The 16,233-nt window shown below is 40.4% G+C and overlaps 1 protein-coding gene across 3 annotated transcripts in view; it reads left to right on the top strand.

Moving 5' to 3' along the window:
• The window catches only part of LOC123980197 (zinc finger protein 239-like), a 387,571-nt gene that overhangs the window by 273,096 nt on the left and 98,242 nt on the right, over positions 1 to 16,233 (top strand). The gene's annotated exons all lie outside the window — the stretch shown is intronic.

The following is a 16,233-nucleotide window of genomic DNA, read 5'->3' as shown; positions in this document are numbered from 1 at the left end:
AGAGCGGTTCCTTTAATGCCAATGAAATATTCCAGTCTCTGCAATAGGATCTGATGGTCAATGGTATCAAATGCAGCACTAAGATCTAATAAAACCAGTACAGAGACAAGTCCTTTGTCTGATGCAATAAGGAGGTCGTTAGTAATTTTCACCAGTGCTGTCTCTGTGCTATGATGAGCTCTAAATCCTGACTGAAAATCCTCAAATAAACTATTGCTCTGTAGAAAGTCACACAGCTGAAAGCAGCAACTGCTTTCTCCAGAACCTTAGAGAGAAATGGAAGGTTAGATATAGGTCTATAGTTGGCTAAAACATCCGGATCAAGTTTGGGCTTTTTCAGAAGAGGTTTAATTACAGCTACTTTAAAGTATTGTGGTACATAGCCTGTTGATAAAGATAGATTGATCATATCTAGAAGTGCTGACTAAGGGTAAAACATCTTTAAGCAGCCTAGTCGGGATGGGGTCTAAGAGGCAGGTTGATGGTTTAGATGAAGTAATTATTGAAGTTAGTTGGTAAAGACTAAGGGAAGCAAAGCAGTCTAAACATTTATCTGGTTTTACGGCTGTTTCTAATTTTCCTGAGTTAAGTAGAGATAAGTCGGTGCCAGTTGAGGGCAGGTCATGGTGAATTTTGTTTCTAATAGTTAGAATTTTATCATTAAAGAAGCTCATGAAGTCGTAACTACTGAGAGCTATGGGAATACTAGGCTCAATAGAGCTGTGACTCTCTGGCAGAGAGTTTCTTTTTCTGCTGAAAAGAAACCTGGGGTTGTTCCTATTTTCCTCTATTAATGACGAGTAGTACGCTGCTCTGGCATTACAGAAGGCCTTCCTATAAGTTTTAAGACTATCTTGCCAAATTAAACGAGAATTTTCCAGTTTGGTGGAACGCCAATCCCTTTCAAGTTTCTGCGATATTTGCTTTAATTTGCGAGTTTCAGTATTATACCATGGAGCTAACCTTCTTTGTTTTAGTATTTTCTATTTTCTTTAGAGGGGCTACAGAGTCGAGTGTCATTCGCAGCAAGCCTGCAGCACTATCAACAAGATGATCGATTTGGGAGGGACGGAAATTAGCATAGAAGTACTCCGTTACTTTGTGACTTGAAAATGAATTTAGAGCTGATGGAATCACATCCTTAAATTTAGCTACAGCACTATCAGACAGACATCTTGTATAGAAATTTTTGCCCAAAGGCGTGTAGTTCAGCAATACAAACTCAAAAGTTATCTGACTCGGATAAAGATTTTATATAATAGTATATAACTTACACTAGTCTAATATTAATTCAAATTACAGCTGCTTCCGTTTGGGGTTGTTTTTTAGTCAATAACTTTGTGCAAGAAAAATGCTCCAGGCTACATGATAGTCTCCAACCTTGATTTTGGGCAGGCTACTAACTCGTCAATAATCATAACTGTTTATGCATTACACTTTTTGAGTGAGTTCAACATTTATAAAGTTTGTTGCAGCACATCAAGCTTTTTTTCTTTTAAAATCCTGCTCCATCAAGGCTGTGATTGATCTGTTCACAGAAAGTGACACCGACGAGAGCATCGCCTTTATGAAAAGTTGAATTTGTTTCAATAAAAAGCAGAGATTTAGCTAAATAGTCAAACATTAGCCAAACCCACACGCTCCTTGAATTTTCCCGGTTGTCTTCGGTCTTACCGATTCCGCTGCTGGCGGCACATCTCGCTCTTGTTTTTCAGGAATGGGGCTGTTCAAAGTGGCCACAAAGCGACCGGCCAACAGGGTTAATCCTGTTATTACTGAGCGCCACTCCAACTATGTTTTGGACGATTAACACTGAGGGTCTGACCTGGTGGGAGATTATGGTCGGTTGTATTCGTAAATCATTTTCCGGTTCGCACGGAGTAGCGAAGAGTGAAATAGTTGCTCAGTAGTTCCGTGCGCCTAACGTTACAGAAACGAATCACACAGTCGCTACTCACTACCTGTCTAGTATTTTTGGCTACACATTATAAATACGTTCACCTACACTTTTAGCAAACAAACTTTTGGACAAACAGTTGAAAAAAATATCTTCAACATTTAATACCTTGTTAAATGACGATTAAGACTTTAATACTTTTTAATGGCCTTAATTTTCACAAAATTGATTTATTACCTTTTAAGACTTTAAGACCCTGTGGACACCCTGTATCATGTGCAGTGGCCAAATAGAGTCTGCAGACACACAACACACTGAGCAGCAGAACAACATGTAGACTATAAGAGCAGCTAACACAGAGCTTCAGTTTACAAGCTGGCAGTCAGACCGTCTAAAGCCTAGTTCACACCACACGACTTTAAGCCTGATTTACCGGTCGCCGAGCTCGCCGACCATCAGGCTGTGATCGGGGGTAAACCAGCGGTTGATCAGCGATCGCCATTCGTTATGTGTGAACTACACAACAACGCTTCAAAACGGCTCCGCGACACATCGCCGATGTCTGCCAGATATCTAGCATGCCAAATATCTCGACGAGTCGGACTCCCCCCTCAGCTCTTTCTGTAGCTCAGACAATCCCTGCTACGCCTTTGTTATTAAGTGAGGGTATTTTGCACCTTGAGCTCAGCTGACAGGAAAGTGGTAAAGAACAGGGATATATGCTATATACAGAAATGACACAATGCGGTAGTACAGATTTTCAGTTGACCCCAGTGTGGCAAAAATCACTCATTAGAAGTCAAGAATTTCAAACTTCAAGGATTCTTGGAGTATTAGGGGAACCTCAGCTGGAGAGATTCACAGCACCTTTAACTTCTAACTCTCCATTTCTCTCCAAGATCTTTGAGAAAGCAGTCGCCAACCAGTTGTGTAACTTTCTACATTGTAGTAGTTTGAGGATTTTCAGTCAGAGTTCATCATAGCATAGAGACAGCACTGGTGAAAATGAATAATGACCTAATTGCATCAGTCAAAAGGACTTGTTGGGCTTTGCCCCCTCAGTTGCATTTTCTGCCCCCCAGTCTAGAACCACCAAGAGGCAAAATTTACCTGCTGCTGTTTTTTGATTGTAGCCTAGGCCTATTTTTTTCCTATATAATAATCAAGTCCCCCAGTCTTTGACTTTTCTTATGGGTTTTGTTAAGAGGTGTCACGGTCAAGATAAAGACTGATTGGGGACTGAATGATGCAGCACTGACATTTTGCCTCCCACAGGATGAAAACAAAGAAATTGCCATAGCAGGCTGAAAACCCACGGTTATCAAAAAGACCAAAAAGATTATTGGCCCTATCTTGCACCCAGCACAAAGGTCGTCTAGTTTTCAACCGCCGCAGTTGAAATTTGCACGCCAAGCGCCCAAGTTGTGTAAATAGAAAGTGCACTTGCACACATCTGTGAGCTCATGGGAGTGTTGGTCTTAAAATGAGGTGAGGTCAGGCACATTGTTAGCAGAAGAAAGCAATTGTTTTTGTTACTTTAGGGCGCATTACTGTGACACTGCGCATTTACGCACAAGGCACAGCAGCGTAACTTAACCGATTATTAAAAACTCCTGACACGATCAGGAGGTCAGGATCTAAAGTTAATAATGTTCTGTCTTCATTTACAAATGCAAAAGCTCTCACACAGTCCAGGTTCATACAAAGAAACTGGAGTAAAGCAGCCGTCCTCCTTCAGAGCGTCTAAATTATTTCAGAAGCTAAAAGTGGAATTCTGTTTCCTCTGGAGAGTTTCCTCTGTCCTGTCAAGTTTAGAACTTCTGTTATTTACTGTTTTGTTGCTCAAATACCCCACGATAGCCTATTTGTTGCGACTTTATTGCGCACAATGTTGAAATGACCAACAGCTGCCTCTCTAATCATGAAAGTAAATGTTAGAGAAAACACTCCTACATCAATAAAACACAAAATAAAGAAACCAGTGCAGGGGTGAGATGTGACCCACGACCCGTTCATCAGAGTTTATATTAACGCAGTGCAGTGAGGATCCAGACGGTTCATAGAGGAGACAGCGTCAGTCTGTTAACAGACTGGAGTTCCGACACTTCACTCAAACTGCAGAGCAACACAGGCTTCATGATCAGAGATGGTTTTTAGGTCACGTCCACACTTCTCTCCAGATCCCCTCTCTGCTGTGAGTCTGCAGTGGAGTCAAATTGAAGGTGTTTTTCATAATGCGCTGTTCATACGCTATAATGGCAATGTGCCACCTGGCTTTAAATGGGAGAGGACACTGATTTGGGTATTGCATGTTATTCCGTACACACCCATGACTAAAATTCAGACTAAGTATGAGCCTTTTGAACCATGTGCCCGGTGCACAGAGCATTTTTTTCTGCCATCAAACGAGCAAAATTGGAGTTGGAGATGCAACTGCGCCATGTGCTTCACGCCATGAAGGGCCCAGTGAGATTATACACACATACATACACACACATACATACATCTAAGCAGGGGTCGGCAAATAAGTCTGGCATCAGGCCAAATTTTTCCAAGCCGTTACATGGCGGGCCAGAACAAAGTCAAATCATGTCACATTATGTGCACGTTTAGCTCAGTCGATACTGTGCTCCCGATTGGTAGATAGTGAGATTGACAAATTTAATAAAAGGACGCTTTTGCACATGCTCACATAAAGCATGTGCTGTAGTTTGTACGTGTTCTGGCGTTTGTTCAACATTCATAAACTTGTGGAAACTTATTTTCATTTCTCCAAGAAAATTCAGGGGAATCCAGTCGCATGCATGACTGCAATCTATTTCAGCACCAGCCGTTATCGATTCATTAATTTTTTTTTATCTTTCTGCTATCAAAGCAATCTGGCCCACGGGCCGCCTTTTGCCGACCACTGCTGTACTGGTTTTATTAGATCTTAGCGCTGCATTTGGATCCATTGACCATCATATCCTATTACAGAGACTGGAACATTTCATTGGCTAGGGCTGACACAAGTCATCGATTACTAAAATGCATCGACACAAATTCTTTGCATCGAGGCTTCGTTTAATCTATACAGCACACCATTTTGCACGGACATTTATTACTGTTGCACATCGCGTTTACGGTGTGTGAACACGGCGTGACTATGATGCCGCTGGTTGCAAAGTGGAGGAAGAGAGAGAAAATAGCGAGGGACGAAGAAGAAAGGAAGTATGAAACGAAACTTATGTCTCCTCTGCAACAGGTGTTCTGCCAGCGAGCCACAGACAAGGTAACAGCAACTTCGGCATTTAACTGAAATCATGATTGATTGTTGAGTTGAAGGCTAGCCAAAGTAAACCGCAGTCCTCAGCTCAAAATGTATACATGTGCGTTTGTTCTCCCGGTTGGGCCGTGAGTTTGGGTTGATTCATGAGTTAACTGGGTGTCGGGAAGCTGCACCTCAGTATAACTTTGTATAGCACTCAGCTAATGTTTGTGTTGGTAAAGCAGCTGTCTGTTGTTGGTCTGATGTTTGCTGTATGAATTTCCGAAAGGACAAATAAATATCATCTATCAACGTACACAGCTGATCCTGTTACCATGGGAGGAGGGCCGCAGCCAAGCAAAAGTACTCCTTAAAGGATGCACTGGTGAATCGTGAAATAATCTATGGAAGCTTCTGGTACTAAAATGCAGCCCTATAATTGGCATTAAAGGAACTAAGCTGGTTTAAGTCCTATTTATCAGATCAATCTCAGTTTGTACATGTTGAAGTGAAGTGATGAAGTACTTAAGGATACTGGTGTCGACCTCAGCTGTAATGTTTCAGTTGATATTTTGCTCACATGCCGTTAATATAATAAACTGTTGTTTAATGAAATAACAACAACCTTACTGGGCTGCTGATCTTCCATTATAGGAGGACTGGTTGTTTCTATTAAAGGTAACAGGATACAAACCCTCTGCACACAGTTTGCTCCTCCAGTGACTTTAAAGTGAAAACTATCATCTGTTGAACAAACTGAAGCTCCTCTGCTGCCTCCTGCTGGCTGCTTCCTGTCACTGTCAGTCTGTTTGTCCCTCAGGACAAACTGGAGAGCTCCTCACAAAACATTTACATTAACACAACAGCTGCATTTACTAAACTGCTGTACTCAAGTACAACACTCAGGTACTTGTACTTTACTTTCTGCTCCACATCTCAGAGGGAAATACTGTACTTTTACTTCACTGCATTTATCTGACAGCTTACAACTTACTTTACAAATTAAGGTTTTTACACAGAAACACATGAACAGTTTATAAAATAAGAAGATGGAGAACAGACTGGAGATTATGAAGACTCTGGTGACTTCCTAACATAAAAACCATGGAACAGCTGCTAGTTAATGTAGCCACAGTACAAATGTATTCAGTTATCCTAACGTTACACTTGTGAGCTCTGATATATTTAATTTATTTAAAAATAATAAAACTAGAAACACCTAGAGTAAAGAAATCAACTCAGCTGAGTCCTTGAATACAATAAATAAATAAGCCATATCATCCTCATCAATCTTACCATAAACTGCTGCTTTGGACTCTGCAGGCTTTGACTCTGTTTTGCCATCTATTGCTGCCTGTCTCATGTTCACCATATCAGCGCTAGTACTGGTGCTTTGCAGAATCACAGGCAGCCAAAACAATCTGATTCTTCCTGAAGCATCTAAATAATCTTTACAACGCAAAGAATCATTGAGGCAGTAACACGGAGCAACTCAATGTTGAAGCAGGTAAACCTGCATACAGAGGAAGCTGTGCGTCATGCTTAAAGGCCAACAGGACTGTTCTATACACACACATTTTCTCTCTCTCTCTGTTCATCTAAAATATTATTGTTTGGTGAATAAATAACAGCTGCTGAGTGAAAGCCATGATTAGTTTCACCGCCGACTTTCTGTTTATGAACGCACCGTCGGACGTTCCTATAAAACAAATAGAAACCAATGTGAAAGAACAAAAGTAAGCGATGCTCTTTTCAACAACAGGATACTGTTAAAATATCAGAATGAACCCAGTGATCATCAGACTTAGATGTTACAGTGTGCAGTCTTCATTTCCTCTGCAGAGACCAAATACGCTTTTAACGCGCAGTTAATGGAAAGTCATAAGCGGAGGTAGCGTGGGTGCATGGGGGCGGCCGAACCCAGTTTGTGGACTATGAATTTAATAACGGTACATGACGCTGCACGGTGCGAGGAGAATTCAGGAGCTCTTATCAAATGAAACAGTCCCTTCACTCGTGGATTCAATGGTACCACAAGAATGACAATTACCAACAAAACACACTAGATTCTAAAGAGACACACTTTAATAAACATAAATCGCAAAGTAACATTTGTATTTCAAACAAATGGCAAAACATATTAGCACATTTTAACAAAACTCCCTTCACACTCATGCATCATGGGAATTCTGAGACACGGACGCAGGCCGTCTACGGTGTCCACAGTGGTTTATTTACGGCGTCAACTTCCACTGGAAGCATTTCAGCAGCGAAGCATGCAGCCTGCCCCACGTTAATGACTTGTTTTTAATGGTTCTTTTGTGCTTCTACTACTTTCTTCAAAGCTCTCTGTGGATCGCTTTCGTTTCTCGTCTTGACGGGTGCATCTAGCAAATACCACAGGGAGCATTTCAGAATAACTGATTTAACTGTTTATTGTTGATGTACGATCGGAAGTCTGTAACGGGTATTTTATTTTGAAGATTGACCAAATTCTCTGCCGTTTCTGTGTCTGACTTCCTGCCATCTGCTCTGTGCTGCTTGACGCTGGGACGCTTCCTGGACGCACTGCAGAGCTTCTGGTGTGAGCACAAACATTTAGTAGAGAGGCTGCTCCGGCAGCGGCGAAGCAGACTCTATGGACTCTGGGGTCGTGTAAACTTGGTTAATATGACTTTGTAGCAGGTAAAAGTATTTCATATGCTGGCTTGTTTAAGAGCAACGCAGGCTTCTTTCTAACAGGCCACCAGTACTACGGTGAGCGCTCACAGTTGTATTAGTAGAATAATAAAACTGAAAAGGTATTTGGCTGATTTTCTAAATGTTTGCATCTGCCCAGCTCTGTGACAAGCGCCCGAGACCAGAGCTGATCTGCGTAACTGCACACAGCCTGGCTGACAGCTAACTGCAGTTAATGAAGCAAAATGCAGATTACAGACTGGTGAAGTTATGAATGTATGAAAGGAACATGTAGCAAAAAGTAGATAACTGGCCCAAAGAAAAAACTCGAGTAGGCTAAAGAGTAAATGTACACTTTTAAAAAGGAACATGAAAAAGGTGCCAATAACTATTTTTTTTTATTTAGCAAATTTGCGTTAGGCTACTTGTGACAAGTTACTACCCACCGTGCTGCAGGCGTCCTCGCTGCTGTCTCAGGAAGGCTGTAAGTAACAGCAGCACAAAAGAAAAGTCTGTAATATCGAGGCACTTTGCTGCACCTGCCTCAAGCCAACTCTTTTTTCTCCCTCAACTTTTCAGCTCCATCTTTGCATGTTTTCTATTTGCCTACATGATTTTTTGTCCACGTTTCAACCGTTTATTTAGGTCTAATGCAGAGTGTGTCATCATGGAGACACACTCCGCATTGCCGGAGAAAAGTGAGGGGGACAAAACATAGATTTTTAAATTTGGGAGGACACATGTCCCCCCCATGTATAATGGCTCCTACGCGTATGAATAAACAGCAGAGCTGAAACATTTCTATTAAATATCTACAGGCCACCGAAATATTCTGTTGTTTATTATTGTAACTGACTTTGAACATTATTATGGGTATGGATATTATAATAGCTTTATTTATATAGCGCTTTTAAAACAAAACATACACAGATATCGTCCAAATAAACTGCTGTGTAATCTCAGAAACAACTGATGTTGACGGCTCAACAAAGTTTTTCTGGTGAGTACAAAACGTCTAAATCAGTCTGTAATGGGGAAAAGTGATTTAACATGTAGGCTACTTTGAATTATTCTATTAAATCATGTACTATGTTAAACAAAAGTGGAGGAACGCCCCACGGCCAAACTTCAAAAGAGGATGTTTTGAAAAGCTGAGCACCAGTGGAGGAAAACTAAACTCCAGACTGACTCTGAACTCCACAAATACTCTTCAGAGCTGAAAGCTGCACGACGATCATTCAATAATAACGCAGGCAGACTGTTTGTCACTGTGAAAAACTCACCAACACACGAGGAAATATAATGACTCTGCTTCACTTTTCACCATCATTGTTTGTTCTGCGCGCTCCCGACACAACACGCGCTGCCCCGCGCATGCGCCAAGCGGGAAAACCCCGGAACAAAGAAAAGAGAAACGCTCGTGAGTTTTTCTTTCAGCTTCCTCTCTTCAAGATGAAAACAGGAATCACGGAGACACTTTGGAAATCAAACCACGTCAACACAAACCCTGGAGCGGGTTTTCAGGCTCTGATCTCTAACAACAGAATGAACGGATGATACACGGACCCTCGAGACTCTTCCTCGTGTCTTTAGTCTCGTGATGAAGTCATGAACACTGACCTGAACATCGGTGCTATCAGAGCACGAGGCTGCTGTTTGGCTCCTGTGGTCCGGGTTCTGGTTCTCCATCGTCCTGCAGGTCTGTGACTGGACCGTGTTGTCCTGGACTGAGTCTGGCCGAGATACAGAAGCACTGCTGGATCCTGTGGAGCCTTCTTCTTCTTTTGATTTGATTTGCTGTTGGCAACTAGCGTTCAGGAGCATTACTGGCACCTACTGGACTGGAACAGATGATTTGCAGACTAACAAACTTTAAAACCAAATAAACAAACAAAAACAATTAAAACAAAACGAAAAACCTATATCCTCCATTAACCCGTATCCTTCACATATTTAATTGGGTGCTTAGATATTTCCCATTTCTTAAAATAAATGGTCTTTTACAACTGAACTAATCTGTTTTTCAAATTTAAAAGCACTCTGAAAGATCACACCTAGATTCTTGGTAAATGGACGACTATACATTCCTAAAGTACCAAGAGCATCTACACAAGCTCTTACATGTCGACCGAAAACAACAACCTTGTGTATTTATATAGTATTGTACCAACCAGGTCTTCTTTGTGTTGCTCTAGCGTTTGTATAGGTTGAGTTTATCTAGAATATTATCAGAGTATCACATTTCAGCTTTTCAGAAACACAGATAAAAGAATATGTTGTTTGATCCAAACTGGACCTTTTACTGTTGTGTCGGTCACACTGGGCCAGATCAGGACAATTAATGTTTCTTCTGACTGTCACACTGTACAGACGCCAGACTCGGGCTGAGAACCAGGTTTATATTAGGCCAGAATAAACACAAACAAGTGGCTCATATGTGGGCCAGATTAATTTTGCTACTTGGAAATAAATTTTTAAAAATGGATCGTCATCTAATGTTTAAGAGTCTCACTCTGCTGTTATGATGGAAATTTTCTTTTTGTCTTTGCAGTGTTTCACCTTTATATACCACACTATTATAGGCCCATGTATCACTGTGTGGTGCTTACTGCTTTGATATGTTGTCATTAGGTTTATGCAGTTTTCATGGGAAAGTAGCTCATTAGAGGTTTCTTATATTTGTGCCCTTGATAGACCTTCGTCACAGAACTGTTGGTTTTTACTCTCTTCCTCCCCGAGACAGCTGCGTAACACCCTTTGAGTATAAAGTCACATGTTTCTTCACTGGCTCTTTGTCTTACACTCCCACAGACTGGTTGCACTCTGTATGTTTGTCTGAACCTTTGCAAAGAATAAAACCTTTAAAGACATCAGGATAAAGACATATTTTTTTCAGAAGACCCACGCAAGGGAAAGTTGCACTTTAACATTTACAGATCTATCTGGGTTTGAATTTGTTAAGAAACATGTTTCCCTCCCTCTCACACCATATCGCTAAGTCTTTTCAAAACTAGAGTATGGTCACTCTTTTATATTTTGAAGTAACTGACAAACATTGAATGCAACACTTATTTACCACAAACGCAATACTCTATAAGAACATTTAAATATGTCATACTTCAAATACATATAAGGCAGCGCCTACTTTTAAAGTATTTCATAATAAAAATTTGTCTTTACCAGAAGCTGCTTGGACAAGGGACCGGACCCAGCGACACGAGGGGGCAGGAGGGGGCTTTTACCCCTTAAGTGCAATTTATACTTCAGCGTCAAATCGACGGCTTAGCCTCTGTGTAGCCCCCTACCCTACGCCGTCGCATGACATGCACCTCCGCAAAAAAGTAACTACACGTCGAGTCGACGTGGACCGTAAGCTATGTGATTGGTCGGCTGGGTAGCTTTGCAATACCTCCGAGCCGACAGGAAGTGCCTGTGCTTTGAAGTAACTTTTACTAGCGGCCAAAACGGCGGCTGTAACACGGTGGAGAGCAGCAAAGTAGCGAGAGTAACACAGACTTCATGATCAGATATCACATCCACACTTCCATCCATATCCCCTCTCTGCTGTGAGTCTGTAATTCAATCAGTCAATTGGTGTTTTTCGTAATGCGCCATTCATACGCTATTATAATAGAAAAGTACAAGCGCACCTGGCTTTAAAAGGGAAATGACACTGATTGGTGTATTGCATGTTATGCCCTAAGCTCCCATGACTAATTCACAGATGACCCTTTTGAACCATGCCACCATGGTCTGCCGTGCAACTGCGCCAGGTGCTTCCCTCGACATTTTTAACTGCCCCAACAGAAACATAAACTAATCCATGGGAAATTATTGAATATCCGTCAGTGCAGCAAAAGACAACTTTTATACAATTTAAAAATTCTCATTAGAAATAAGTTCTTAAATACATACAATATGCAATCCAGGTTATTCTATCAAAACATCCTGATGGCCCCCTGGTAGTTTAAATAATTATATGATGTTGGGGGTTTCATGTCATGATTGACAGCTGAGCCCTGGTCATGACTGAGTGCCTGAATGGACGGCCCCTTGGTACACAGCTCCAACCCCTGTCATTACTGAGTAGACTTTTGGCTTTACTTTTGTAGAGCGGGAGGAAGTGGAGATGCAATACCGAAATATCACCACTAGGTGGCAGGTCAATAAAAGGAGAGAAGCTCTGCTGGAACCAGATGTGATTATGAGTGAGGACATAGTGTTCAAATAAAAACATGGTACCAGCATGTTAAAACACCACAACTGCCCTTCCTGAGTTAAATATCTGTTTAGAAACAATTTAAATTAAATATCTACACTGTATAAACACAGAATATTGCAGAGGTTTATGATTTCAGATGCTTATCAAACTGTTTAGTGTTAGAAGGAATATACAAAAACCTTCAAAACACTTCTGCACTTCAGGTGATACGTGTGAGCCCTCTAGCTGATTGGCCGCCGGGAGTGTTGGGACATCTCCCAGTGGCCTGCGGGCCGTTTTGGCCTGCCTTTAATTGTCACCTTGACCAGCGGCAGCGATAATATAAAAAGCTTTCTTTATAATCCAGCAGAGCGTTGATTCTGTGAAAAACAAAATCAGTCCATTTACAAGTGATACAAAGAGAAAGGCAACTGTTGTGTCCAACAGCAGAGGAAAACCACTGGTGGCTCCTCCTGTGCTCCCTCTCTGACCCCGGCAGAAACCTGTACTCTTCTCGGGATAATAATAATACTAAAGGCTGCAGGCTAACATCATCATGTTTTTCATCTATTTCTTGTCTTTAACGGTCTCCTCCTATCAAAGACTTGCATTAGGATACTTTTGTTACATTATGGGCCTATAATGAGATATTATCTTGAGTTGCATCGCCTACAGCCTTTCTGCTAACGAGTGTTTTGTCATCAAACACGTCGGTAGAATCAATTAAGTTCCCGCCTGTTGACATTTTGTTGATTTTGTTAAAGCAATAAAAGAGCAACCATGTGAATTAAACAAAGTTGTTAAATTAAAAACAAACACTACCTGGTGGAAAAGTAAAAGGTAGGACAGTTTAACAGTTCTCCTAAAGTCAGGAGAGTTTATTTAAGATTTTACAAAGTTAGGATGCTTCTGTAAAACACTTTTCCTATCTTAATTTAGGAAAGGAACATTAACTCAGGAACTGTTGATCTGTAATGGCCTTTTTCCTAAATCAGTTCCTAACCCTTATTACCATGGTTACCAAGCAGTTATGATAATCTGCCTGTTAGGAAGTTTATGCAATACGGCCCCAGGTCTATAGAGAACATTAAATATATCTAGTAGAAATCATTGAAAGGTAGATGTGTGTTTTTTTGTGCTGTTTGCTTTATGGATAACGGTGACTGAACATTTTTATCAATGGGTTTTTTTTGTAGGCTATAGGAGCTCCTTTTGTACTTTTGCGTTATAGGCCTACTTATTTTCATTGTTATGTTCAAGTTCAGGGGTGTGTGTGACGTTTTTTGATATGATTAATGTTGTAGAGATACAATTTCAACATTTGAACAAACTCTGTATGTCTCATTCTATTTTTTAAAAGTGTAGCTAGACTTATAGTTTGTGTCTGACCTTGTACATTTGTATGGTGCCATCAGTGTGTGAATGTGCATGAATGTTATTTCCATTCTGATTAGCAGTTGGCACCTTAGCCCACCTCAGACCATTTACCACTTGTGGAAAGTGTGCATAAAGGGCTCATAAAGTCTGCAAGAGAGAGCACACATGCACTTGACGATTTGACAGTGGGATTGCCCCCAGCGAGAATGCTTATTTGATCAAAACCGCGTGAAAGAGGCTTTGAGGTATGTTTTCTCTCATGTGGTGGATGTCAGAGGTGTTTAGCAGCAACCTGCAACCAGTTTTTCATTACCCTCTCCCAGAGAATCAGAATCAGAAAGCTTTATTGTTATTGAACGTAGTTCAACGACATTTGAGTGCAACTCCTCTCAATCTACAGTCAATAAAGATAAAGATAAAAGACATGTTTCCATCTGAGGTCACATTTCTGAGGCATTTCTCAAAATGTTCACAACTTTTGGTCCTTTTCAAAACCACAAGCTGTTGCTGGCACTGTGCACTGCTTAGAAGACCTACAACACTTTCTCTCTACAGTTTCCACCCAGACTACAATACAGCTATACCAAATGTGGTTTCATAGAATGCACATGATGCAATACTGCGTTGAGTAGGGTTAGGGTGCCTTTTCCTGATTATACTTACTTTTATTTAAGTAACATTTTCAATGCAGGATGATTATTTGAGAGAATATTAAGGAAGTATTTTTCCAGAGTGAAATCAGTATTTGTTTTACCAAAGTAAAAGTTCTGAAATCATCCTCTACTACTGTATAAAGCTGTGAAGCTGCTGATATTCCAAAATGTCCTCACTTTCCAAAATGTCCTCACTTTAGAGGTCTAAAACTCACACTTACTGTTACCATAACAACTACATCCCCGATCTAAATACTAACATACCAAAAACCAGGTCTGAACCCTGAAATGTTTTTGTTTGTGGGGAGTCAGCTTTGATTTTGGACTCTTACTTTGTGGTATTTACCTTGTTTTTGCATACTACAACACCTGCACACATGTACACTCATGCAACCAACATTCTGCCTGGACACTACTGAACAGACTACAAACCCCATACTTTGGTTATATTAGTTTGAAATACCCTTTCAAGTTTGCTTAACCTTGGTTTAAATAAACATATTTTGTTAAATGTTTACCATGGCGTGTCTCCCTTTTGTTGTGGCCTTTGAGCCAGGTCATAACCCTCAGTATGAAGAATGTAACATACAGCAGCTATGGTGACCTAGTTTTCTGTAGAAACACTGAACACAAAGATACTCAGAGCCTCACTCTGTTAGCCACAACCAAACCACATCAAGTACAAGTATCTCTTAAAACACACAGATAGAACCACAACAACAAAAAAAACTCATTTGTTTACTCTGAAATGACTCCAAACCACAGAGAAACCAGGAACAACTACTAAAACAAATAAACGATCAAAACCTAATTCAAAACGTTCAGAATTACAAAGATGAATGTGTATTATGCCCTTCCTGAACGTTGGTGTTTAGTTTGGCAGTTCTCTAAATGAGAGACAACATATTTCTGTTTCAAGTTGTTTATTTGTTGCCTCCCACATGAAGGTACTGTAACTAAATACACAAAGTAAAAATACATCAAATCACACACTGCAAGTTACAAAAGCATCCGTCAGTCCACTTCATAGCGTATTATATAATGGGAATCTGTGTGTGTCTGGCAGTAAATGAACAATTCAAGCTTAAAGCAGTGATTTCTGTTATGGTCTGCCATGAAGCGGACATGGGATAAAGCGGTTTAGGCCCAGATACAGACACTAACAATTGGGATTTTTTTGAGGGTTTTATTTTAACAAACAGGTGACACAGTTGAGATGGGTTTGATTTTCCAGAAACAAAAACACAGTAATCCACAACCCAATAGGTGACGGACAAGGACACATGACAAGTCAAATCCACAACGAAAAGAGAGAAACACAAGGAATAATCCAATGTCAAGAGACATTAAGCAAAACTCTGGTGTGAACTGTCGTGAGCAACGAACACGCAATGAGTGACAGACAACCACAACACAGGATGGATTATGATGATGAGCCTTTTCTGTCATATGCTGTATCTTGTTAATATGCAAATGTTTTGAACCTTCAACAATAACTGAAACCAGCTATGTTACTGGTCTTGTCAAATGATCAAAGCTAGGATAATGTTGAAATGTGTGTAAGCTAAAGTTATATGCTCAGTTTGCATTATTTATTTTTGGCCAATGTATTCCTTCAGTAATATCATTCATTCATTTTACTTCAGTCACAGAGGGCATCCTGAGTAAATGTAATGTGTTATTTACGTACAATAATTGGGGTTCATGTTGATAAATATAGGTGTGCTCAGGAGGGGGAGTGTGAGCAAAAACCATCGTTGCAACCTTGGTAATTAATTAATATTTTCCACCGTTTCAAAATGAAAGTCTGTTGTCTGCCAGGTACACGGACCCAAAGTACTTATAATCTGTGTACAGTCTATATATGAATTCCTGTTCTTAATTCCTCTGTTTCTACTATATGTTGTAATTCTATCATGTCTTATGTTTACGTCATAATTATATTATAATCTACATCTTACTAATGTAAACTGTCTGTTCAGCTCAGAAGTGATGCACGGTGCTGACCACCACAACGTCCTCAGCCAGTCTCTCCTCACCTTGGTTGTGTGGTGCTGTTGCCATGGAGATGGGATTAGCTGTCATAGCTAATATTAAGATGCAAAACTTTTTAATTCATATATTGTGAATAACATCAATCAACACTGAATATCTGTAACTGATGTTGTGCAATACTTTA

Source organism: Micropterus dolomieu, linkage group LG12, assembly GCF_021292245.1.
Source record: "Micropterus dolomieu isolate WLL.071019.BEF.003 ecotype Adirondacks linkage group LG12, ASM2129224v1, whole genome shotgun sequence".
NCBI lineage: Eukaryota > Metazoa > Chordata > Actinopteri > Centrarchiformes > Centrarchidae > Micropterus > Micropterus dolomieu.
Note: the sequence above shows the minus strand (reverse complement) of the source record. Positions and strands in the feature narration are given on the sequence as shown.